This window comes from Hevea brasiliensis, chromosome 17 (assembly GCF_030052815.1).
Source record: "Hevea brasiliensis isolate MT/VB/25A 57/8 chromosome 17, ASM3005281v1, whole genome shotgun sequence".
Taxonomy (NCBI): Eukaryota; Viridiplantae; Streptophyta; class Magnoliopsida; order Malpighiales; family Euphorbiaceae; genus Hevea; species Hevea brasiliensis.
Window position 1 is genome coordinate 19,503,848 of NC_079509.1, and position 16,346 is coordinate 19,520,193.

At 35.2% G+C, this 16,346-nt stretch overlaps 1 long non-coding RNA gene across 3 annotated transcripts; it reads left to right on the forward strand.

Annotated features, from left to right (window-relative positions):
• The first annotated feature begins 2,581 nt into the window (after nucleotides 1-2,581).
• LOC110669460 (uncharacterized) lies at nucleotides 2,582-13,958 on the forward strand. Of its 3 annotated transcripts, XR_009145745.1 has the most exons (6): nucleotides 2,582-2,940; nucleotides 3,136-3,236; nucleotides 3,704-3,749; nucleotides 3,910-4,190; nucleotides 12,996-13,059; nucleotides 13,713-13,958. It is a non-coding gene; the product is annotated as an uncharacterized LOC110669460 (long non-coding RNA). The 3 variants fall into 3 exon arrangements; XR_002497707.2 differs by lacking the exon at nucleotides 12,996-13,059 and having other exon boundaries at nucleotides 2,583-2,940; nucleotides 3,639-3,749; nucleotides 13,713-13,955; XR_002497694.2 differs by lacking the exon at nucleotides 12,996-13,059 and having other exon boundaries at nucleotides 2,583-2,940; nucleotides 13,713-13,952.
• Nucleotides 13,959-16,346: the final 2,388 nt, after the last annotated feature.

Here is a 16,346-nt window from a genome sequence, read left to right on the forward strand (position 1 = left end):
ACTACGTCATGATACTTCTATCTCTCTCAATCAATTTGGTTTCATGCCCGGTCGTTCAACTATGGAAGCGATCTTTCTCATTAGAAGCTTGATAGAGAAATATAGAGATGTGAAGAAAGATCTACACATGGTTTTTATTGATTTAGAGAAGGCTTATGATAGTGTTCCAAGAGATGTCTTATGGTATGTGTTAGAACAAAAGAGAGTATCTATTAGGTACATACAAGCGTTGAAAGATATGTATGAAGGAGCAATTACTATTGTGCACACAGTGGGAGGGGACACAAGAGATTTTCCGATTTCAATTGGACTACACCAAGGATCAGCCATAAGCCCTTACCTTTTTACATTAGTTTTAGATGAATTGATGAAATATATACAAGAGAGTATTCCTTGGTGCATGATGTTTGCAGATGATATTGTTCTAATAGATGAGACACGAGAAGGAGTCAATAGAAAGCTAGAACTTTGGAGAAGTACTCTAGAGTCAAAGGGTTTTAAGTTAAGTAGAATGAAGACAGAATACATGCATTGTAAGTTCAGTGAAGGCCAAACTGGTGATAGGGAAGGAGTTAGTTTGAATGGAGTGGTACTGTCCCAAAATAATCACTTGAAATATCTAGGCTCAGTCCTTCAAGTAGATGGGGGATGTGAGGAGGATGTTAGTCATAGGATTAAAGCCGGATGGTTGAAGTGGAGACGTGCCATGGGCGTTTTATGTGATTGTAAGATCCCCAATAAGTTGAAAGGAAAATTTTACCATATAGCAATACGACCGGCTATGTTATGTGGTAGTGAGTGTTGGGCACTGAAAGAGTCGTATGCGTCTAAGATAAGAGTTGCAGAGATGAGAATGTTAAGGTGGATGAGTGGCCATACTAGACTATATAAAGTCCGTAATGAGAGTATTAAAGAAAAGGTAGGAGTGGTGCCAATTGAAGATAAGTTGAGAGAAGGGAGATTGAGGTGGTTTGGTCATGTGAAGCGTAGACATACGGAGGCTCCAATTAGACAAGTAGAGCACATTAGGTTAGAGGATAGAAAGAAAAAAAGGGATAGACCTAAATTGACTTTGAGGAGAGTAGTACAACATGACCTAGAAGCATTACACATTTCTGAGGATTTAACCCAAAATCATTTAGAGTGGAGAAAGTGAATCCATATAGCTGACCCTAAATTTTTGGGATAAAAGCTTAGTTGAGTTGAGTTGAGTAAGAAATTTATTAAATGCCACTATAAGAAATTAAAAAAATTGTTACGAATATTACCTACCAAAAAAATTTCGTTGGCAAACATTGATGCTTTTTCAACGAACAAGGGATGTCAAAAAAATAAAAATTGACTTTCATTTTTACCAATTAAAATGCCGATTGAGTACCGACTAAATATTTACCGACGACATCATTTTGTAGGTAAAAGTTGATTCAAATACTGACAGCAAATTTAGTGACAAATTATAAAATATACCGACGATATAATTGGTTGGTAATTACCGACAAAAACTAATTTAGTTGATAAAATTAAAGAGTACAAAAAAATAAAAGTTTAAAATGCAAATCAATTTCATCTACCAGATATGGTCAGTAGTTACCAGCCAACATGCATTTGGTCGGTAAAATAAAAGGACAAATAAAGATTTAAAATGCTAAATTATATTACCTACCAACCACTATGGTCGGTAATTACCAACCCCATTTTATTAGTCAGTAAAAGTAAAGAGAAAAAAAATTTTAAATTTAAAATGCTAAAAACATTTTACCTATCAAATGATATGGTTGGTAATTACCAACCAAAATTTTGTTGGTCGATAAAATTAAAGAGAAAATAAAAATTTGAAATGATAAACAAATTTTAGCTACCAACTAATTTAGTCGGTAATTACCGATAATATTCATTTGGTCGGTACAAGTAAATGGAAAATAAAAAAAATAAAAATTTAAAATGTTAAAAATTGTACCTATCAATGTTTGTGGTCGCTACTTACCAACCAACATTTATTTGGTCGGTAAAATTGAAGAGCAAATAAAGATTTAAAATGCTAAACAATTTTAGCTACTAAACCTTGTGGTTGGTTCTTACTGACAACATCCATTTGGTTGGTAAAAAGTAAAGAAAAAAAAAATAATAACTTAAAATGCTAAAATATTTTACCCACCAACTAAGGTGGTCGGTAAACCAACATTTATTTGATCGGTAAATTGAAGAGAATATAAAATTAAAAATGAGAGATAATTTTACCTACAAAACTATACGGTTGGTAATTACTGATTATAACCATTTAGTCGGTAAAAGTAAGGCAAAAATAAAAAATAAAATTTAAATGCTAAAATATTTTGCCTACCAATTATTGTGGTTGGTAATTAGCAACCAACATGTATTTGGTCGATAAAATTAAAAAGAAAAGAAAAATATAAAATGCTAAAAATTTTAATTATTCTCTATATTATATGCAACTCAACATTTAATTATAAATTTATTATGTTTTAATATTTTATTATTAATATTAATGAAAATAATTTATGTAAAAAATATTAATACAAATATTAATTAATTAAATAAAATTATCAATTTTTAAAAAGAAAATTCTAGCGCCAATTTTTTTAAGTGATTCCCTCTTTTTATTTTTCCCTCTTAGCCAAAACCATTCCTTTAGCTGTGCATCATTAAGTCCTCCATCTCCTGCTTACTATCGCACCTTCGCACCTCCATCTCCTCCCTTGCATCACCATCAAATCCTCTTTATCACCAAGCCATACCCATACACAGAAGACCCATCTCTTAATCAAACTCCCTCTTTCACAGAAACCAGTGGCAGATCTCCATTTTCTTCCACACACACACCTTTTTTAATCTGAAATTACATATGATAGATAGGTTATAAACTGGTATTGAGTGTTACTTCGTGCTTATCCAGGCCAGATTGTTTCAATTTTCAAGTTGGTAAGTTTTTTCTTAGACTTTGAAATTTTTTAGGATTTCATTTTATTTTTATGTTTAAGCATTTTAGGAATTTTTGAATGAAAACCTAAAATCTATATAAAAAATGAATTTTCTCAACTTGCATTTTTTTTTGGTGAAAATTTTCTCAACTCGCATTTTCTCAACTCGTTCATTCATCATTTGCTGTATTTGCAGATTCCTCGCTTGAAGCCTGCTGAATACAAGAAGTCTAGGTTACCTTGGAATAGAACTATGAACCATGCATATGTGTTGTTGGGAAGTGTTGTCTGGGAGAGGTTTATTCCAATCTATAAATTTTCAGTTTCATTTGTTTGTTTGCTTTTTTTCTTTTCAAAGTGAACTGTATTATTCATTTTGTTGTTGGATGCTTTTAGTTTGTGTATAATTGACTTCAAGTCCTTTTGTATTCTTATGTTTTTTTTACCAACAGTATGCTTTTTTGATGGAAGAGCAAAGATTGTGAATAAGGTTTTTAATCTTTAAAGAGTTTATACAAATCACTATTTTTATACTTTGGCAAGTAAAATTTTGACTTTAAAATATGATTTGTATGTATGGTCTACATTATTGTGAGGTCTGTTTTAAACCATTTGTCTTTTTTATTTTCTTCCCCATTTATATAAAAATGGACTTAATGTAGTACGAGGGATTTTATGTTTCTTCTTTTTGTTTGTTAGGAGCAATGAAAGCCATATTGTGAAAATAAATTTGTAAATGAAGTTTATGGAATATAATTTGCTAGATCAAGAAGATGCTCAAAGGAATAAGCTTATGATCCTCTTGCATGGGTAAGCAATCAAAGTCTCTTTTTCTGTGATAAAAGAATGAGTAAATTTGGGTGAGTTTTTTGAGCAAACAGTTTTAAGGTAATGCATATTCTAATTGCACAGACAATTATAACACAAAATGCGAAGGGCAAGTACAACTAATATTTTTTTTTTCACCCAGAAAATTCAACCAATAGCAGATGCTACCATTCACCTCGCTTATTTTTACAAAAGTGATTATAGAGGAATATAGTTGCCTAGACAAAAGCCGAACACTTCACTAAGTAGAAGATTTAAGAGACATTTTCCTAACAAAGTGAAGAAGTCCCACAAGCTTGTCATGAGCAAGTAGCAACTCTTTCACTATGGGCAGCTATTTCAAAGTGTTACTCAAACACTTCACAAGCAGCAGTGAATTGATTGAATTATCATAGCAACAACCAAAGTTGTCTTCAACCCTAGGTAGCTATAAATCTTCTTTCACTTTCATATGTTTTTCCCTTTGTGTTACTAAATCTTGATAGACTTGGTTGCATCGAATTACCTTTATTGTTATGTTGTGTACATTGATAACAGTTTCCTTTGATTTTGAGATAGATTGTCTATTTGAGTAGTTTAAAATCTCATATTTTCTTTTAATTCAACACTTGCTTGCAATGATGTTTTTTGGTATTACCCTTTATTTTATTTTGGTTTTTATTTTTTTTTAATTCATTTAGCTCTAATTATAACTTGAATTCAAAACCTTACATTTTTAAAAAAAACTCCAATACAATTGAGATAAATCTCATTAATTTCTCTTATTTTAAGTTATTAAAATATTTTATTATTAAGAATACCAACCCATCTAATATTCCATTCCGTCATGAGTTCACCACGCCCCATCAAGCATCAAACACCCTTTTTCTTTTAACTTTTCAAACACTTTATAATTTATATAATCATTCAATTATTTTATTTTATTTTTATATATATTTAATTATTTAAGTAAATTATTTAACTAATTAATTATTACATTTATTAATTACTAATATATATATATATATATATATATATATATATATATATATATATATATATATATATATATATATATATATATATATATCACATGGAATAAGCATTTAACAAATTTTTCTGAAAATATTGAAATAATTTTATAGAACATGGACACCTTTAGAAGTTGGATGTATGCTAGGAAGCTGGTAGATGAACTACTTAACCCAGAGTTTGTTCATGGTTTGGATGCATTTATCAAATTTGCCTGTAAAAAGCCGAAATTTATGGATGGAAGTAAAATCAGATGTCTGTGTACAAAGTAAATAAATGGAAAGTACTTATTTGTGGATGATGTCAAATTGCATCTTATGAGGTTTGGGTTTAGATCGAATTATCTAGAATGGCTTGCACATGGTGAATTCTCAATTTCTTCAACATTTATTGTTGGAATGACAGTTCCAAGTGCTGAACATAGACAGGGTGACAATAATCCACACCATAATATGGTCTTTGATGCTGCCTGTCCCCAATTTCAAAATATGGCTTGGGATCTTCCTTATCCAAATATTGAATTTGAGAATATGGAAGAACTGCCTAATCTAGAAGCATAAAAATTTTATGCCATGCTAACTGTAGTTGAAGAGGAATTATGACGTGGTTATGAAAGGCATTCACAATTGTCAGCCGTAGCTCAGATGTTGAATATTAAGTCAGAGCATCATTTGTCTGAGAAATGCTACTACACAATTGTGAGTTTCATTAGGGAAGTATTACTAAACGATAATAAGTTTATTGATAGTTTCTACACGACGAAGAAGCTTGTACATGGGTTGGGTTTACCTATTGAGAAATTGACTGTTGCAAGTTTGGTTGCATGATTTATTGGAGGGAAAATAGTAATTTAATAGAATGCAAATTTTGTGGGCCGTCAAGATACAAGCCTTAGAGAGGGTCAAATAAGGCAATTGTAGCATGCAAGAGGATGTATTGCTTTCCTTTGACACCCAGGCTTCAAAGACTTTATGCTTCTGAGGCAATAGCTGCACACATGCAGTGGCATGATGAGCATAACGTGGAAGACTATGTTATGTGCCATCCATTTGATTTTGAGGCATGGAAACATTTTAATCGTACCCATCCAATATTTGCAGCTGAAAGTCGAAATGTGAGGCTAGATTTCAACCATTTGGATAGTCAGGACAGTAATACTCATGTTGGCCGATAATAATTATGCCATATAACTTGCCTCCTAGTATATGGATGAAGGAGCCTTATTTATTTTTGTCAGTAATAATACCTGGACCACAAAATCTCAAGCAACAGATATATGCCTATTTGCAGCCACTAATTGATAAACTAACTTAGTTGTGGGAAGTGGGAGTGCCGATATATGATGTATCTAAGAAGCAAAATTTCCAAATGAAAGCTGCCCTGGTGTGGATAATTAGTGATTTCCTTGCTTATTCAATGTTGTCTAGGTGGAGCACCTCTGGGAGATTAGCTTGTCCCTTTTGTATGGATCATTTAAATGCATTTTCACTAAGACACTGAGGGAAAATTAGTTGGTTTGATAATCACTGTAAGTTTCTTCCATAAAACCATCCATTTGGATGGAACAGGGTAAATTTCCTTAAAGGAAAGTATGCACATCCGAGTCTCCTCCAATGCTAAGTAGCGAAGACACTTTTTTACAAATAGAGGATTTAGGGTTAAGGAGAGTAATAGATAGTGATGGTGAAGCAGTAAATGCTATCATAGCTAGAAACATTGATTGGCGGAAAAAGAGTATCTTTTGGGATTTACCATATTGGTCTTCAAACCTTATTCGACATAACTTAGATGTTATGCACAGTAAGAAAAATGTCTTTGAGAATATATTCAACACAGTGATGAATATAGAAGGTAACATGTAACGGTCGGGCTCCAACCACTAGAGAAATTGTCTGCTTTAGCTATAAGCCTCACAGTTTTGTCCCATAAGTGGAATGGAGAACTTTCCAGGAGGTCAACCATCCTAGGATTTCTCTCAAGCGAGCATGCTTAACCTTGGAGTTCTTCTAACTCTCCAGGCTATTCCACCAAAAGGTGCCTTTAGTGATTAGTTCTCCCATTTTATATATCATTACTTTCTACCCCAATTTTGATGTGGGAAGTGTTTCCCATTTTTCAGGGAGCTTTTTGCCGCGTCCAATGGAATCATTAGGGCACTGCCTTAGGGCCTCGTGGACCACTAGCTTTCGCTACAAGTGTCCTCACTTGTCGCACCATACTGAGAGAACTTTCGGTTTTGATATCAATTGTAATGGTCAGGCTCCAACCACTAAAGGAATTGTTCACTTTGGCCGTAAGCCTCACGGTTTTATCCCATAAGTAGAGTAGAGAACTTTTCAGGAGGTCACCCATCTTAGGATTTCTCTTAAGCGAGCACGCTTAACTCTGGAGTTCTTCCAACTCTCCAGGCCATTCCACCAAAAGGTGTCTCTAGTGATTAGTTCCTCCATTTTATATATCATTACTTTTCACTCCCATTCTGATGTAGGACGTGTTTCCCATTTTTTACGGAGCTTTTTATTGCGTCTAATGGAATCACTGGGGCACTGCCTTAGGGCCTTGTGGCCCACCAGCTTTCGCCACAAGTGTCCTCACTTGTTACACCGGACTGAGGGAGCTTTCAACTCTGATACCAATTGTAATGGTCAGGCTCCAACCACTAGAGGAATTGTCCACTTTTGCTGTAAGCCTCACGGTTTTGTCTAATAAGTGGAGTAGAGAACTTCCTAGGAGGTCACTCATCCTAGGATTTCTCTCAAGCAAGCACGCTTAACCCTAGAGTTCTTCCAACTCCCTAAGCCATTCCACCAAAAGGTGCCTCTAGTGATTAGTTCCCCAATTTTATATATCATTACTTTTCACTCCCATTCCGATGTGGGACGTTTTTCCCATCTTTCATGGAGCTTTTCGCCGCGTCCAACAGAATCACTGGGGCACTGCCTTAGGGACCAATTGTAATGGTCAGGCTCCAACCACTAGAGGAATTATTCGCTTTAACCGTAAGCCTCACGGTTTTGTCCCATAAGTGGAGTGGAGAACTTCCTAGGAGGTCACCCATCCTAGGATTTCTCTCAAGCGAGCACGCCTAACCCTAGAGTTCTTCCAACTCTCCAGGCTATTCCACCAGAAGGCACCTCTAGTGATTAGTTTCCCCATTTTATATATCATTACTTTCCACTCTCATTCTGATGTGGGACATGTTTTCCATCTTTCAGGGAGCTTTTCATCGCATCCAACGGAATCACTGGGGCACTGCCTTAAGGCCTTGTGATTGTAACGATCAGGCTTCAACCACTAGAGGAATTATCCGCTTTGGCCGTAAGCCTCACGGTTTTGTCCCATAAGTGGAGTAGAGAACTTCTCAGGAGGCCACCCATCCTAAGATTTCTCTCAAGCGAGCACGCTTAACTTTGGAGTTCTTCCAACTCTCCAGGCCATTCCACCAAAAGGCGCCTCTAATGATTAGTTCTCCCATTTTATATATCATTACTTTCTACTCCCATTCCAATGTGGGATGTGTTTCCCATCTTTCAAGGAGCTTTTCACAGCGTCCAATGGAAATCACTAGGGCATTACCTTAGGGCCTTGTGGCCCACCAGCTTCCGTCATAAGTGTCCTCACTTATTGCACCGTACTAAGGGAGCTTTCGGCTTTGATGCCAATTGTAATGGTCAGCTCCAACTACTAGAGGAATTGTCCACCTTGGCCATCAGCCTCACGGTTTTGTCCCATAGGTGGAATGGAAAACTTCTCAGGAGGTCACCCATCCTAGAATTTCTCTCAAGCGAGCACGCTTAACCCTAGAGTTCTTCCAACTCTCCAAGCCATTCCACCAAAAGGAGCCTCTAGTGATTAGTTCTCCCATTTTATATATCATTACTTTTTTAACCCAAGACCATCTCCGTGCTTTACCGATGTGGGATTTGCCTAAGGGATCTTTATTATAACGGTTAGGCTCCAACCACTAGAGGAATTGTCCGCTTTGACAATCAGCCTCACGGTTTTATCTCATAGGTAGAATGGAGAACTTCCCAGGAGGTCATCCATCCTAGGATTTCTCTTAAGCGAGCACGCTTAACCCTGGAGTTCTTCCAACTCTCCAAGCCGTTCTACTAAAAGGAGCCTCTAGTGATTAGTTCCCCCAATTTATATATCGTTACTTTTTGAACCCAAGACCATCTCTGTGCTTTGCCGATGTGGGATTTGCCTAAGAGACCTTTCTCCCCCCCCTTTCGAGACTCATCGTTCTTGCTGAGATTTACCCCACCATCACCCAAAAGGACACGCGAGTGGCTCTAACACCAATTGTAACAATCGGGCGCCAGCTACTAGAGGAATTGTCCGTTTTGGCCACAAGCCTCACGTTGTTGTCCCATAGGTGGAATGGAGAACTTCCTAGGAGGTCACCCATCCTAGGATTTCTCTCAAGCGAGTACGCTTAACCTTGGAGTTCTTCTAACTCTCCAGGCCATTCCACCAAAAGGTGCCTCTGGTGATTAGTTCTCCCATTTTATATATCATTACTTTTTGAACCCAAGACCATCTCCATGCTTTTCCGATGTGGGATTTGCCTAAGGGACCTTCCCACAAGGCCCTAAGGTAGTGCCTTAGTGATTTTGTTGGACGAGGTGAAAAGCTCCCTGAAAGATGGAAAACACGTCCCACATTGGAATGGGAGTAGAAAGTAATAATATATAAAATAAGGGAATTAATTACTAAAGACGCCTTTTAGTGGAATGGCCTAGAGAGTTAGAAAAACTCCAGGATTAAGCATGCTCGCTTGAGAGAAATCCTAGGATGGGTGACCTCCTGGGAAGTTCTCCAGTCCACCTATGGGAACCGTGAGGCTTACGACTAAAGTGGATAATTCCTTTAGTGTTTGGAGCCTGACCGTTACAATAGGCATCAGAGCCGAAAGCTCCCTCAGTACGGTGCGACAAGTGAGGACACTTGTGGCGGAAGCTAGTGGGCCATAAGGCACTAAGGCAGTGCCCCAGTGATTCCGTTAAACGCAGCGAAAAGCTCCCTGAAAGATGGGAAACACATCTCACATCATAATGAGAGTGAAAAGTAATGATATATAAAATGGAAAAACTAATCACTAGAGGCGCCTTTTGGTAGAATGGCCTAAAGATTTGGAAGAACTCCAGGGTTAAAACATGCTCACTTGAGCGAAATCCTAGGATAGGTGACCTCCTAAGAAGTTCTCTATTCCACCAATGGGATAAAAACGTGAGGCTTATGGCTAAAGCGGATAATTCCTCTAGTGGTTGGAGCCCAATCGTTACATAACATGAAGGATAATGCAAAAGCTAGGGAAGATATGACACATTTATGTCATAGAAGGGAACTAGAGAGAGATGTGCAAACAGGTAAATATCCCAAGGCTTGTTATTCTCTTGATAAGCAACATAAACTTGTTTTATGTGAGTGGGTGAAAAGCCATAAGTTTCCAGACAGGTGTGTGTCCAACATGGGAAGGTGTGTTGACATGCAGAGGTACAAACTTTTCGACATAAAGAGCCATGATTGCCATGTATTTATACAGAGGTTATTACTCATTGCATTTCATGAGCTCCTTCCAAATAGAGTTTGGCAAGCGTTGACCGAGTTGAGCTTATTTTTCAAACATCTTCTTCTACAAATATTAAGGTTCAAGATATGGAGTGTATGTAAGCTGAAATTCCTATTATCATTTGCAAGTTAAAGCACATATTTCCTCTTGTCTTCTTTAACTCGATGGAACATCTTCCCATCCATTTGCCATATGAAGCAAAAATTACAGGTCCGATACAATACTGATGGATGTATCCTTTTGAGAGGTAATAGATACTCTTTTTTTCTTTCAATGTTGTGAAATGCATCATAAACATTTGTAAGCCTGGTGAATATTGTGTTTTGAATTTCTAGATTTCTACACCATCAAAAGTGAAATGTAAAGAACAAGGCTAATGTGGAAGGCTCAATATGTAATGCATGCTTAGTCGAAGAAGCATCTAATTTTTGTGCGCATTATTTTGAACCTCATGCAATAATGCGGGATCGACAAGTTGTAACACCCATATGTTCACTAGTTCTATACATTTTACTGTTTCGATGACCAGTGTCGGTTTGAACAGTTAAGAGGGTTAGAACCATAATTAATTTATCTAGAAAAGTCATAAACAAAAATTAATAGCTATTATATGAAGGTTAAATGCAAATGAAGAAAACAAGGTATAATGGGTTAAATGAGCCACGGCCACAGTGATGAGTGCTCGAACTGGGAAGTGACTGCGAGCTCAGTCACTGCCCTATTTTCGAGTGGGACCCTAGGGCACCCCAGACTTAAGAATTATTGCGAAACTAATGCTAATGTAAAAACCTAAGAAAAGAATCAAAAACCAATTTGAAAAATTGAACCAGGGTTCCGGAAGCAATTAAATGTTACTGGAAAAACGGATGAGACCAGTAAAGGGCAATTTGGTCAATTCACCCTTAGAGGTAACTTTTGGGCTAATTGTCCATTAAAAACTAGAAAATTAAAATTATGAAAGGTAGATTTAAAGTGAAGAGGTGAGGGAAAGAAAAGGAAAAAGAAAAGAAAGAAATCAAAAATTAAAAGCTTTATGACATCACCCATTATGTAAGCATGACCTAATTAATATTATAATTTTAAATTATAACAAATTATGGGGATAATTATCATTAAAATGAGACAAAATTAAAAGAAAAAAAATTCACTTATCTTCCCCAAAATTTCAGTCAGCCACTCTCTCATCTCTCTCTCTCTTATTTTTTCTTCTTTCACTATGAAAGCTTATTTCAAGCTTTCACAACCCTAAAAATTTCCATCAATTTCATAACCCCTTTAAGAAAAACTTATTCTTGAGTCTTGATTGGAAGATTGAAAGTGAAAAAGAAAGGGAAACTTGAAGGAATTGAGAGGATAGAAAAGCTTCACTTAAGGTTAGTGGAAAAATTTTTCTATTTCTTTCTTTAAATGTGTAATTGGACATTTAAATTGAGTAGAAATTGTTGAAAATGAAACAAAATGGTAAGTTAGGGAACTCCATGAAATTTGGTAGCCATGAGTGTTGGGGGGGAAATGATGTGTTCTACTTCAATAAATCATGCATGCAAGTCAATTTGAGTGGGTAGGTTTTAGTGGTATACTTTAATTTCATGAAGTATGCTAATTGGTGAATTAGGGTTCTTGACCATAGGAAATTTGAGGGTTTGGTGAATTGATGCAAATTGACCTAATTGAGGCTTAGATTGGTCAATTGGTGTGATTTGGAGTGTGATTGAATGATTGAAATTGGAATTGAGTTGTGAATGGTAATGTCTAATTCTAGACAGCCTGACTATGGTCCACTCAAATAGCCATAATTAAAATTCTATTCCTCCAATTGGTGTGAGGCTAATTGGATATGAAAATTAAGACCCAAAGTTACAATTTTCATGTAGAAACCTTTTCCTAAAACTGACCATAAGTTAGTGTAAAATTTGGTTAAATCCGAATTTGGTACCCTACCCCTGTACATAATTAATTATATGAATAGTGTTTAAATAGTCATAACTTGGTGTAGAAATGTTCAAATGACTTAATTTTTATATCAATAGAAATATTAGACATAGTAGAACAACTTTCATAAAGAACACCAACTCAAATTCTGGCCATAACCTAATCAAATTGCCAACCAAAGTTGCCTCACTAAATCTGCTAGAACCTAAAATTTGCCCAGAATTCTGGAATTGACTAATCCGGCCAGCCTAGAAAAAGTAGCATAACTTGAGCTACAAAACTACAAATGAAGTGATTCAAAAAGAAAATTAAAGTTAAGACATTAAGGAACAACTTTGATGGAGGAAAGTTGGTCAACTTTCCACTGTAGAAGGTCCAATGGAATAGTAAAACCAAGTGACCCAAAATTGAAATTTTAGAATTTCACTTAGGGAGTTTGGAATTTCAATTGGCAATCAATGCCAACATAATTGTAACCCAAAATGTGGTATGTGGATGCAATTAAAATTAGTATAACTATTTAGTATGAAAAAGTCAACATTATGACTAATTGATCAAATGAATAGTAACCATAAATATACCACATACAAAGAATTCAACCCTTAGAGAAAACTTATAAAGAAAATTTAGCGTGCATAAATTTAATTGTTGAATCAATTATGAGAAATGAGTTGAATGATTATTAAAATGCTTTAAATTATGTATTTCAGTAGAAAAAGATACTGGAAAAGATAGGGAACAAGTGAGTCAAGGCAAAGAGGCGACTCATTAGAGGTTTGTGCACAATAATTTTTGATTTCTCATTTTTTACTTAAAAATTTTTTTGAACCTGTATTATGAGCAATTTATGTTTATTATAGCTTTGAGGAATGTAGTGTTGCCTATTTGGTAAATGAAAATTTGGAATAAAAATTTCTTAGCGCTTTGCATGAAATGTTTGAATACTATGATTTTGAATTTGGTTTTGGCTTCACACTTGGCATGACAGTATTACTATATTCCTCCTCCATTTATGGGGTTGAGATTGGTTATATTCCTCCCTCTCCGCCTTGCCAGTTTGAGGTTGAGATTGGATGAGTACTCATATAGCTAGCTAGCCACCTCCCTCATTGATTTCGATTAGTGGGGTTGAGATTGCTTTGTTGTGGTGTACAACATGGCATTGATTGGAAATTTTGTGTCATGACCTAAGATGTGTATTGATTGACAACACTGCCTAAGATGTGTATTGATTAGCAACACTATGATTTATAATTTATTTTGATAAAATAGTATTGTAAAAGATTGACATTTATTTCATAAAATGTGATTGTGAAAGGATTTAAAAATATACTTATCGATATATGCTTTTTATGTTCAGCTATTTTAAAATTTTATTGTGTACCACAGAGTGTTTACTCAGCGATGGCGTTTTATTGCTATCGCAGATAGGGAAAAAGACAAAGCAGTAGAGTGAGCTGCTACAGTGATAGGGGAGCACCGTTTGAGGATTTTTGTACATGTATATTTTTTATACCCTTTGTAATTTAGTTTGATGTAAATATTTTTGTTCATATGTATCTTTTATACTAGTTGAGCAGTTGTACAGTATAATTTATAATGATATTATTTTAGTTTTCTTTTCTGTAAAATTTAGACTTTTGTGTTTATATTGGATACATTAAATAAAATTGATGTTTATTTTAAAATGTGTTGAATTAAGGATTAATGAGTATTGAAAATGTATCGAGTTGTATTGATTGAAATGAATTTGTGTTGAGTTGAGACTTGTTGGAGTTGGGGTTGAGAAAAATACATTGGAAGTGCTTTCTTTTGAGGTTTTGAAGAACTATTTTCTCAAATTATAGTCGGCACTCTGCCAAAATTTTTATAAAATTTGCAGTAAAATCAAAATTACTGAAATATTATTTATGACATAAACTCTAACTAAAGGCTTTTTAATAATGCTTAGCATCACTTTACAAATTTAAAATGAAATGAATTTGTTTAAAATCCCCTGTAGTATATTTAATGAGTTATTGGTAGGTGAAGTTCGATAATTCATTAGGTATACTATGGAATCATGTTATGCCTTATAGAGGGGTAAGGTGTGACACAAGTGCCCCGTAATGATGATGGTGGGGATGATGCTGAAACCGAAGGAAATTTATCAACATTCAAGTATCCCGATCAACTATATGGGAAAGCAAAAATGATATAGTTGGGCGATGATGAATATAAGGTCGCCCAAATATATGTTTTACTAAATTACCCTAAAATTGACACGTACATCAAGTAAGTGTTTTGAATGCCCAAAATTTAAATTAAATCTCCTGAAATCATTGTGAATTTTCCTTTTCCTTTGATAATCACCAAATTTAATTATATGTGTAGTTTGCTCGTAACCAAATTGTGACAAACATCGCATAATATTAGTGATGAGGAAGTTGATAAAAGTACTAGAATAAAGATTTGCAGAGTGGTTCAAATCTTATGTGAGTATAAATTTATATAACTCATATCATTTTCTATGTTCAAATAATGTAATATGTAATAATAAGGATTTCAATTCTCTTTAACTTATCAGGCAAGGAGTTCAAACATTAGTAATAAATTCATTAAGGATCTAGCAGAGGGACCATTGAGAAGCGTGAAATCATATCCTATGTATTTCATAAATGGTTATAGATTTCACACAATCTGTCATGGTGCTAATCGATTCACGATGAAGAGCAGAATTTGCATTAGGGGCTCAACATATGGTGACAAATCTAATGACTAGTATGGTATCTTGAAAGTGGTAGTTCAACTAGAGTACCTTGCATTACCAATAAAAAGAGTTGTGCTTTTTAAGTGTGAATGGTTTAATCTAACTCCGAATATTGGTATTAAGGTTCACAAACATTATAACTTAGTGGACATCAATCATAGAAGAAGATTAAATAAATATGAACCATTCATACTTGCTTTGCAAGCAGAACAAGTGGTGTACATCCCTTATCCTAGCTTGAGAAGAGACAAGGCCAACTGGTATGCAACGTGTAAAGTGAAGCCTAGATCTATCGTCATCATGCCTCAGACAAATGTAACAAAGAAAACGTTTGACCAAGCATTCCAAGATGAGGCAGTAGAAGTGTTACAAATTGATGCAGAAGTACAAAATGAACAAATTGGTCCCTTAGACGATCCAACCGGTGAATCACTAGAGCTTGCGTTTATTGAAGAAGAGGAACCCCCGGATGAGGAAGTTCTAAGTTCATCAGCAAAAAGTGAAGAAGAAGATGAAGACGAGCTTCATGTATATGATGATGATAGTGATAATGATAGTGAATAAATTGTATTGCAATATATAGTAACTCTGTATTTTATATTTGTCATACTATTTGGCAATGCACTTTTATTTAGTAATTTTGATTTTGTACTATTCTTATTTATATTATTATTTTCTTATTTATAAACTGTGAGATTATAAAAAAGGAGATATGTTTGATATGTGTGCAGGCTAGGATGACAATGTTTTATTGCAGGTTGTGTTGTTAAAATTTTAGGAATGTCTAATTTTCAAAGGTGACTCTACCCATTTTTTTTTTTTGTACAAATGGGATAGTTTTTACTTACAAATTAACATTTCTTATCGTGTTTCTGCATTTTATAGATATGGTTAGGCACATACGTGTAGGTGGTTCGCATGGCGTTAATATGGGAACACCATCTACACATGAAGAAGGTGTGCCTTCAATGCCTCAGTCACAGCCATCTCTCCAATCAAACACGACTATGGTCATCTAAGTAGGTGCACCTACTGCTGGCCAAGAGCCTGCACCTATGACTGGCTAAGAGCTTGCACCTATGACTAGCCAAGAGTTGACCAAGAGTCTACAGGTGCTAGCTCACAAGGTTCTCGCCCTTCCTCAGTGGAGATTGATTTTGCAGGGCGACAACGCCTTACACTTCGTGATGGAAAGTGAGTTAAACAGTTAAATTTTAATTAGCTTATAAATGAAATGTAATACATGTATATTGTTAACTAATTATATTTTCATTCATTTATGTAGGTTATCTGTTTGATCCGCAGCCGCTTA